Source organism: Asterias rubens, chromosome 7, assembly GCF_902459465.1.
Source record: "Asterias rubens chromosome 7, eAstRub1.3, whole genome shotgun sequence".
Taxonomy (NCBI): domain Eukaryota; kingdom Metazoa; phylum Echinodermata; class Asteroidea; order Forcipulatida; family Asteriidae; genus Asterias; species Asterias rubens.
This window is the reverse complement of record NC_047068.1, coordinates 2,974,811-2,983,793: the sequence shown is the minus strand read 5'-3', so window position 1 is coordinate 2,983,793 and position 8,983 is coordinate 2,974,811. Positions and strand designations below refer to the sequence as shown.

General features: G+C 38.9%; 1 long non-coding RNA gene across 1 annotated transcript; it reads left to right on the top strand.

Moving 5' to 3' along the window:
* The first annotated feature begins 3,877 nt into the window (after positions 1-3,877).
* On the top strand, positions 3,878-8,459 carry LOC117292284. The gene is made up of 2 exons (XR_004519288.1): positions 3,878-3,962; positions 8,397-8,459. It is a non-coding gene; the product is annotated as an uncharacterized LOC117292284 (long non-coding RNA).
* Positions 8,460-8,983: the final 524 nt, after the last annotated feature.

The following is an 8,983-nucleotide window of genomic DNA, read 5'->3' as shown; positions in this document are numbered from 1 at the left end:
AGAAAATCCCGGGCCCTAAAGCGGGCCCCACACCGTAAATGTTACCCCCCCCCCGATCTTTCAAGACGGATTGACGCCCCTCCCTGTGCTCAATTAGCACCCATCATATCATAATGAATCAATCAATCAATCAAACATAATTTGTATAGCGCCTATATCAAAAGTTTGCTCAAAGGCGCTGAGGCACAGAATAAATAAAAAGTAACCCAAACTATGTCATAAATTTGTGCTTTGTGCTGATTATTTGAACGCTAAAGGTTCAGGCAAAAGACCTGTAGGCCTCCTGAAACAAGTGGGGCTTTCAGAAGTGCCTTGAATGTGTTGAAGGATGCTGTGCCGTGATTGTGAAGTTTATTCCAGAGTTTATGTCCATATACCGAGAAGGCTCTATCAGCAAAAGTGATGTGGCTTGTTCTTGGCACTACAAAAGTATGGTGAACAGGAGCTATTTGACCGAAGGAGTCTCCAATCAGCACCAACTTGCAGAATATACTACAGTTGGTAGCAGCGGTTTTTACCTGCCACAAGTCATCGAACTTGCCTTATTTACCATCCTGTTCCTGCTGTTTATCTGTGCTGGAAATCACCTCCTCTTTTTCTGCAAATGACTTTACGGTCTCACATTATATGCTTTAAGACATCGGTTTTCCTTCAGTGGTGTGCTCCTACTTTCTGACGCCACGTTCATCTTCTCCTTTCCACGAGTCAGACTTTTGAACAGTCTCTTCCAGAAGTTTATCTGCTCTGCTTTGCATATAGTTTCAAGCCACAGTCTTCAATTTTGTGTTGACTCTTCGTCAACTGTGCATTACCGGTATTCCTGTGTTCCAGTTTTTCATCTTTATTGCTCCTACCATCTTCTGGCTCATCTTGCTGTGCTTCTTCTCCCGACCTTCGATATCCTGTTTTCCTGTTCTCCGCTCTTGACTCTAGACTTGTGCTTTCTTCGTTAACTTCACTTGCTGTCCTCTGCACCGTCTCGACTGCCCAGGGCCCAATTTCATAGAGCTGCTAAGCACAACAATTTGCTTAGCATGAAATTTCTTCCGTGATAAAAACAAGATTACAAACCAAATTTTCACGTGATTTTCAGAATAAGCAAACAACAGCTGAATACCCGTAACAAGCAATATGCAACAGTGGGAAATTTGGTTGGTAATCCTGTTTTTATCAAGGAAGAAAATTTGCGCTAAGCACAACAAATTGGGCTTAGCCGCTCTATGAAATTGGCCCCTGGAGCTTTGGTAGAGTTTTCCCAGATTCAACGCTTCGATTGCTGTTCCTGTTCTTGTCTTCGACGTCTCTGACCAACCAGCTTTTGTGTCACCTAAATAGACCGGCAGCCCCGAGCATCTTAAAAACGCCCTGCTCTCGGATCGTTCTTTCTTGTCGGCATTTCCTGTTTTCGCTCTTGACTCCGGACAGCCTTCGGTATTTCAACTTCTCTCTGAATATTTCTTCAGTTGATCATCTATCCTCCCAACTGTGTTTCTCATCCTGATCTTCAGTATCCCAGCTATTTTCCCTCCTCTGCCTCTGACTCGAGCCTCTACGCTTCATAGCCTGAAATTTCTTCGACCTTAATCCATATTAATATTGTGTGGATTCCAGAGTGCACGCGCCCCATCTCTTCATCTCTTCGGTGTTTCAAGTTCGTCAGACTTTCTGAACAGTTCACCTTCTTTACTTCGAACTTAACATGAACAAGCTAATTTTGCCATTCTAACTGCTGTATTCTTCATATCGCTCTAATCGTTGATAATGATACTCTCTTAATGTAAAAGAGTGAAAAACACCACTCTTTACATTTCGAGTTGTCCCTCATTATGGTTCTTTAAAAAGAGTGGTGGTTATTTTCACTCTTTTAGAGCGGTTTCACTTCTCGACAGAGTGAAAAATCACTCAAAAAGATGCAAACATCACTCAAAAAGTACAAACTTCAATCTAAAAGAGAGGAAGACCACTCGAAAAAGAGTTGCCCCTCATATGGCTCTTCAAAGAGTGCCTTTTCACTCGTTTGCATTTAGAGAGTACCTGGTTCGGGCAAGTTTTAATTTTGTACATTTTCATATTATTATTGGTTGCATTTGTTGGTAATCTTATCAGATTTTGTTGCTTACATAGGTTTTCTCGGCAAATTTCGGCAAATGAGCAGCCAATTTAACCACCAAGCTATTCTATTTCTCGCGAAATCGAATGCTACTGAAAAGGGTCATTCGATTTCGTTTTATGATAAGTCAAATGTAATGTTGTCGCAGAGTGGACCCTTCGACGCACACATAAAACCCTGACACGAGAATGGAACACAGTGACACCACATTAGAAAGAATAAAGAAACTACAATTTAAAGGGAAGGTACACATACGTTTGGTAATATACTCAAAACAAATACAACTTAAAAACTGACTTAGTTATAACGAGCATCGGAGAGCTGTTGATGGTATAAAACATTGTGGGAAACGACTCCCTCTGAAGTAACGTAGTTTTTGAGAAAGAGGTAACTTCTCAATAAAATATTAAAAGACTTCTAGCTAGAAGTATTTTATTCCTATCTGAAAGCACACATGCACCTTTACAATTCTCAACAGTTTTGAACAACCCGTACAATCTTGGTTTTCATACATAAGTGGCTTCGGCTTCGACATCGCTTATCCTTTAGACTTGATTCAAGTATTAAATTGCGATTATTCTTCTGCTTTTTAGCCACGAAAAAAGCCCCAACATTATTAGCTACCCCGCGCCCTCACCGTAGGCTAAATGACGAAGGTTAATCACAAGAGGGCGCTGTTTGTAGCGGCTATCGAACGACTAAGGGCCACGATCAAAGACTTGGAACCAAGTCTACGGGAGGATTTGCGCTGTTGATGGGCCTTTAAAAAACACCCAGGTTGACACGACATGCCCAGGGCCCACTTTCATATTACAAAAATTTGCTTGAGCATGGAATTTCTGCCTCGATAGAAACAGGATTACCAACCAAATTTCCACATGATTTGAGCAAACAAGAGCTGAATACCAGTAACAAGCAATATGCAACAAATGGAAATTTGGTTGGTAATCCCGTTATTATCAAGGCAGGAACTAAGCAAATTGGTGTGCTTTATAGCAGCTCTATGAAATTGGGCCCTGGTTTGGATTACGTAGGAGAGTGGCAGGGGAGGGGTGTGGCCAATGGGGGTTCTAAATTGAGATCCATGGGACCCCAAATCACGCAGTTACCAGTCTCGAGACTATAAAACACTGGGCAACAATAATTTAGGTCAGGCAATCCATTTACACTGGTTCGATCCGGTTTAATCTGGTTCACAGTTTCATCCGGTTCAATACAGTTCGACCAAGTTCGATCCTGTTTGTTTGAAGGAAACTCAGCAAACTCCCACAAAAGGATATAAACACCTAACTGCAACAGCATATCTTTCTCATACAAATATTGGTTTAACGGCTATAATTATGAACTACTCAAATCAAGAAATTGTGATTCAGTAACAAGACGACAACATTATTTTTTGTTTTATTCTAGTCATTGTGAAATCAGCGGTAAGATGGGGGATTCGAACCCACAACCTTGAGATTGCAAGTCCTGCAGTCTAACCACGTGATCTGCAGTTGGATCTGGTACGATCCAGTTTGATCCGGTTCGACCCAGTTTGGCAAAAATGTTTTCACATTGGCCGATAGTGCAGGAGGAGTTAGTGTGCGTCATGATACCGGTGTCATGACAAAAACTGTCCGCAAGAATAACTTGCGCAATGCTTGAATAATGCTTGCACAAAATTATTTGTTGACGATCCAGCAGGGGCGATCCCTTTTTGTGTGTGTAATTTTGTTGTTTGTGCATTCCATACTTTATTTCATTTTGAGGAAACCCCCCTGTACTGTGTCAATGACACACAATTCAACACGCACGCGCTAACAAGGAAATGGATTCACGAACTTGTTGACGATTCGCGATGAAATGACAGGTCAGTTTGCAAGCATTTTTCTTGTTTAGTTTAAAAATGTTTATCTATATCATGTATTACACTTATCAATGTTATTTTTTTGTTTGTTATAAGGACTCAAAACAGCTGGGCAGTCGGTCTTTTTTTATGTGTGTCATGTGTAGTGCGTGTGTTAACTGTTAAAGGCAGTGGACACTATTCTATTGTATACTTGGTTTTGGTTATTACTCAAAATAATTATTAGCATAAAACCTTACTTGGTAACGACGAGTAATGGGGAGAGGTTGATAGTATAAAACATTGTGAGAAACGGCTCCCTCTGAAGTGCCATAGTTTTCGAGAAAGAAGTAATTTTCCACGAATTTGATTTCAAGACCTCAGATTTAGAACTTGAGGTCTCGAAATCAACCATCTAAACGCACACAACTTTGTGTGACAAGGGTGTTTTGTTGGATAACTTTCCGTATGGCGCCACCACTTTTTCACTCATTTTTACAAAAAGGGATATGTCAATCAGGTAAATAAGTTCCTATATTATTTTATATCGAATGAAAAAGTGGTGGCGCCATACGGAAACTTAAAATTCCGTTTTTTTCTTTCATTATTATCTTGCAATTGAGCTCAAATTTTCACAGGTTAGTTATTTTATGCATATGTTGAGATACACCAACTGTGAAGGCTAGTCTTTGACAATAATACCAATAGTGTCCACTGCCTTTAACTGTTGACTGTTGACTGTTGTAGAATTTGTCTGAATCGTTGGTCAACTGTCAACTGTTAATGTCATGACTACTGACTGTGTCCTGTGAACTTGGTGCAAACTTGCAAGTGCAAGATAATGAGAAATGTATGCAATATCAAAGTACAATAAAGCTGAAAAACTGGAATTTTGTCTTTGAGAAGACGAGGCCATTTACATTTCGTAAAGGGCACTTCCAACAAGTGAAGTGAAGTACATGGATGAAATCTATTGTCAATCAATTAATCAATATCATGCCAATTATGGGACTCTACTCCGGGCCCACTCTGGATGGGAGGGGAAACTTTAGAAAAGTTTTCCGTACTTTGGAAAAGTTTCCATATGGCGCCACCACTTTTTCATTCGATATGGAATGATATAGTATCTAATTTACCTCAATGAGATTTCCCTTATAAAATGATGTAAAAATTAGTGAAAAAGTGGTGGTGCCATTTGGAAATTTATCCAAAACTGTTTTTATAAAAGGGGCGGCCAAGACTGGGGCGGGCAACCATACATATTGACCCGTCACGTGCTTCCTAGTAGAAGCCCATTGGAAAAGTTTCTGTATGGTGCCACCACCGTTTCATTCGATATGAAATAATATAGCGTCAATGAGATATCCCTTTTTGTTAAAATAAGTGCAAAAGTGGTGGCGCCATACAGAAAGTTATTCGCCATGATTAGGGTAAGACCAAGTTACTGGGGTGCCGTACACCCATTTTTCAAAAGTATGACCGATAATGACAAATTATTTTAAAAAGAAGTACGGTGCCCAAGTAACTGGGTCTAGGATGAACCATTTTAATAGCAACTTTATGATACCCCATTTTTTAAACTCTTCTACTCAACTGTAAAATGCAACAGTAAGTGGGCTCTCTTTATTTGCAGCAGAACGTAGAAGAACAGTTTTAAATGTCCTAAGTTTAGATTAAAACTTCAATTTTTAAAAAAAAATTATTTTTATTTATTGATATCCAACAGCGGATAGCCGCCACTTACAGGAATCATTAAAAATTATGTGTAAATATAAATATAACAATATAACACTAAAAATTACACAATATTGATAAAAACATTATTATAAGTAGACAAAAATAGTACACTGAAACCCACATAAAACAGACCAGGGAACACCAACAAGGGGTGTAAAAACTAACACTGCTGCTAAAACCTAAATTGTATGATTGGTCATGAAATTATCTAACCTTAGTCAACTCCTATGTTAAAATAAACAAACAAGTTGTACAGCAGTTTTCCTTATAAATTGTTGTCACTTGTTCCTAAGGCCAACATTTCTTTAGACACAACAACCCTACATTCTCCATCTAAACCCAACTACACGACAAGTAGGTGATTTGCACATTGAAGCTGCACCTAAACGCCCCCCCCCTCTACATTCACAATGTTTTTCTGTCCTTACTTGGATAATTGAATTTTAACATGGGGTAAACATTTGATAGTCTAGAACTTTTGACAGACATGTACAGGTACATAAAGTCATTAAATTTGAAAATATTTGGTCTGTGACCTTACATTACATGTATATCGTTGTGTGGCTATTAAATATTTAAACACTATCCCGAGTTCTGTGAAAAAATCCGAGGAAGATGGTATTTCTGTACTGTGCACAGAAACCTCCTTTTATTGTTTGAAATGGAGACAAACTGTACAAAGCAAACCATGCCAGGAACACTGCGCAAACCCCCTCTCTAATAGCGGTCAGGTTACTGGGTTCTTTTTCGAAATTTACATCCCAGCTGAAGGACGAAGCAATTTGGTTTAACAGGCCTGATACTTTACGGAGGCAATGAAGGCGATTGCCTCCGTGCCCCTGGTCATTGTTTTGGTGCTCTTCAAGTAGAAAAGTAGAAATTTCCTCATAGGGTGCCCTTTACCAAGGAGAAAATGCCTTGGTGCCCTTGCCCTTTCAAAAAAGAAGCATTACCGGTATGTACGTAGGCTACAGACCTGCTGTTAAAACCAGAACTTGAACCCACGCTCTGCTGACCAGTACATGAGTTTGAGGCTGATGTGCTTTCACAAGACTGCTCAGCTGTGTAGGATAGGTCATTTGGGAATGAATTTGACCTGCATTCCTTGCATGATTAAAGGCAGTGGACACTATTAGTAACTACTACTCAAAATAATTATTAGCATAAAACCTTACTTGGTGACGAGTAATGGGGAGAGGTTGATAGTATAAAACATTGTGAGAAACAGCTCCCTCTGAAGTGACATAGTTTTCGAGAAAGAAGTTATTTTCCACGAATTTGATTTCGAGACCTCAGATTCAAGGGTGTTTTTTTCTTTCATGATTATCTCGCCAACTTCGGCGACCAATTGAGCTCAAATTTTCACAGGTTTATTATTTTATGCATAATTATGTTGAGATACACCAAGTGAGAAGACTGGTCTTTGACAATTACCAATAGTGTCCAGTGTCTTTAAGGTGGGTCCAAATTAATCATGGGTTGAGTCCACTCCATAGTCAGATGGTATGTTCACATGGACAGTGTAGAGGAAGCCGTTTCATACTGTTATGTTCATTAATTGATTTACAGTAGGTGCAGTGTGTCGTAGCACCAATTGTGTGCAAACATACTCCCACCATGCAACGTTTCAAATCCTACTTACTGATCTATAAAAATTTGAATAATGTGTTTTACCATAGGCGATGCGGCTTTCCATTTCAAATACCAAGTTTGGTATTTGAAAAAGAAAGTCGCATTGCCTTATGGTGATCCCTCTGCTTCCACTTCCCATATTGTATCTCAAACTTGCGGCCATCCCTGGCTATACGGCAGTTACAGGTTGAATGACTTCTGACTGGCACCCCAAAACAAAGACCACTTAACTTTAGGGCCAGGTAGCTCATTGGTAAAGTGCTAGCGCATTATTCCAGGGGTTGCAGGTTCAAGTAAATTTGTACACGTTTGGTACTTGTACTTGTCAAAGACCAGTCTTCTCACTTGAAGTATCCCATCATAACCATAAAATAACAAGCCTGTGAACATTTTGGCTCAACTGGTCATCGAAGTTGCGAGGAAATGATGAAAGAAAAAACACCCTTGTTGGACGAATTTGTGTGCTTTCAGATAAGAATAGAAGACTTCTAGCTAGAAGTGAGAAATTACCTCCAAAGGGAGTAATTTCCCATAATGTTCTATAGGCCTACTATCAACAGCTCTCCAATGCTTGTTTCAAGTCAGTTTTTAAGTTAACATTCTTTTTGAGGAACTACCAAATGTGTACCTTCCCTTTAATCTTCTAAATACTAAGTTTAAAGACAGTGGACACTATTAGTATTGTCAAAGACTAGCCTTCACACTTGGTGTATCTCAACATGCATAAAATAACAAACCTGTGAAAAATTGAGCTCAATCAGTCGTCGAAGTTGCGAGATAATAATGAAATAAAAAAAACCCTTGTCACACGAAGTTGTGTGCGTTCAGATGCTTGATTTCGAGACCTCAAGTTCTAAACTTGAGGTCTCGAAATCAAATTCGTGGAAAACTACTTCTTTCTCGAAAACTATGTCACTTCAGAGGGAGCCGTTTCTCACAATGTTTTATACCATCAACCTCTCTCCATTACTCGTCATCAATTAAGGTTTTATGATGATGATTATTTTGAGTAATTACCAATAGTGTCCACTGCCTTTAAGTTACCAAGTTATTTGTTATATTTGTTAATATAATTTATTTTCTTCACAGTTTGAGGACGAGCTTTGAACGATCCTGTAGCGTGAGGCTGAAAACAGAATGTAAAACGCCAAATAAAAGGTAGGTTTAGATTTTGTTCCCACATTTGTAGTAAGTTACGATATAAAATTAGGATTTACTTTGCAGGAATTGTTTTCCAACCTGGAAGCAAGTGGGTTTGGATTGGATATGGGGGGGGGGGTGTAATGACAGGAACGACAACTTTTTCAGTCTATACATTTAAAAGTGTTTATTTCTTTGAATACATGTTAAAGGCAAAGCATGTATACCTTTGGTTTTTCGAACTGTTTGATTATTTTAATCCTATATAATAAATTGTAGTACACAATAAAACTATTAAAGGGCAAATTTAATTGGTCTCCTCGTTTTTGAGATACTGCCGAAAAAATTGTGAGCCAACGTGTCCATGAAGGATCAATAATCCCTAGTACCGTCATTTACGTTATTTACAGTAACACTCTTCAGATTCATAATTTTATATATTTTCAAAAGATAATATATATTTTACATCCCCATTGCTTTGAGGTGAGATGTTTCGAAAGCTGTTGTCATAGTGGTAGGCTTTCAACAATTTTTTT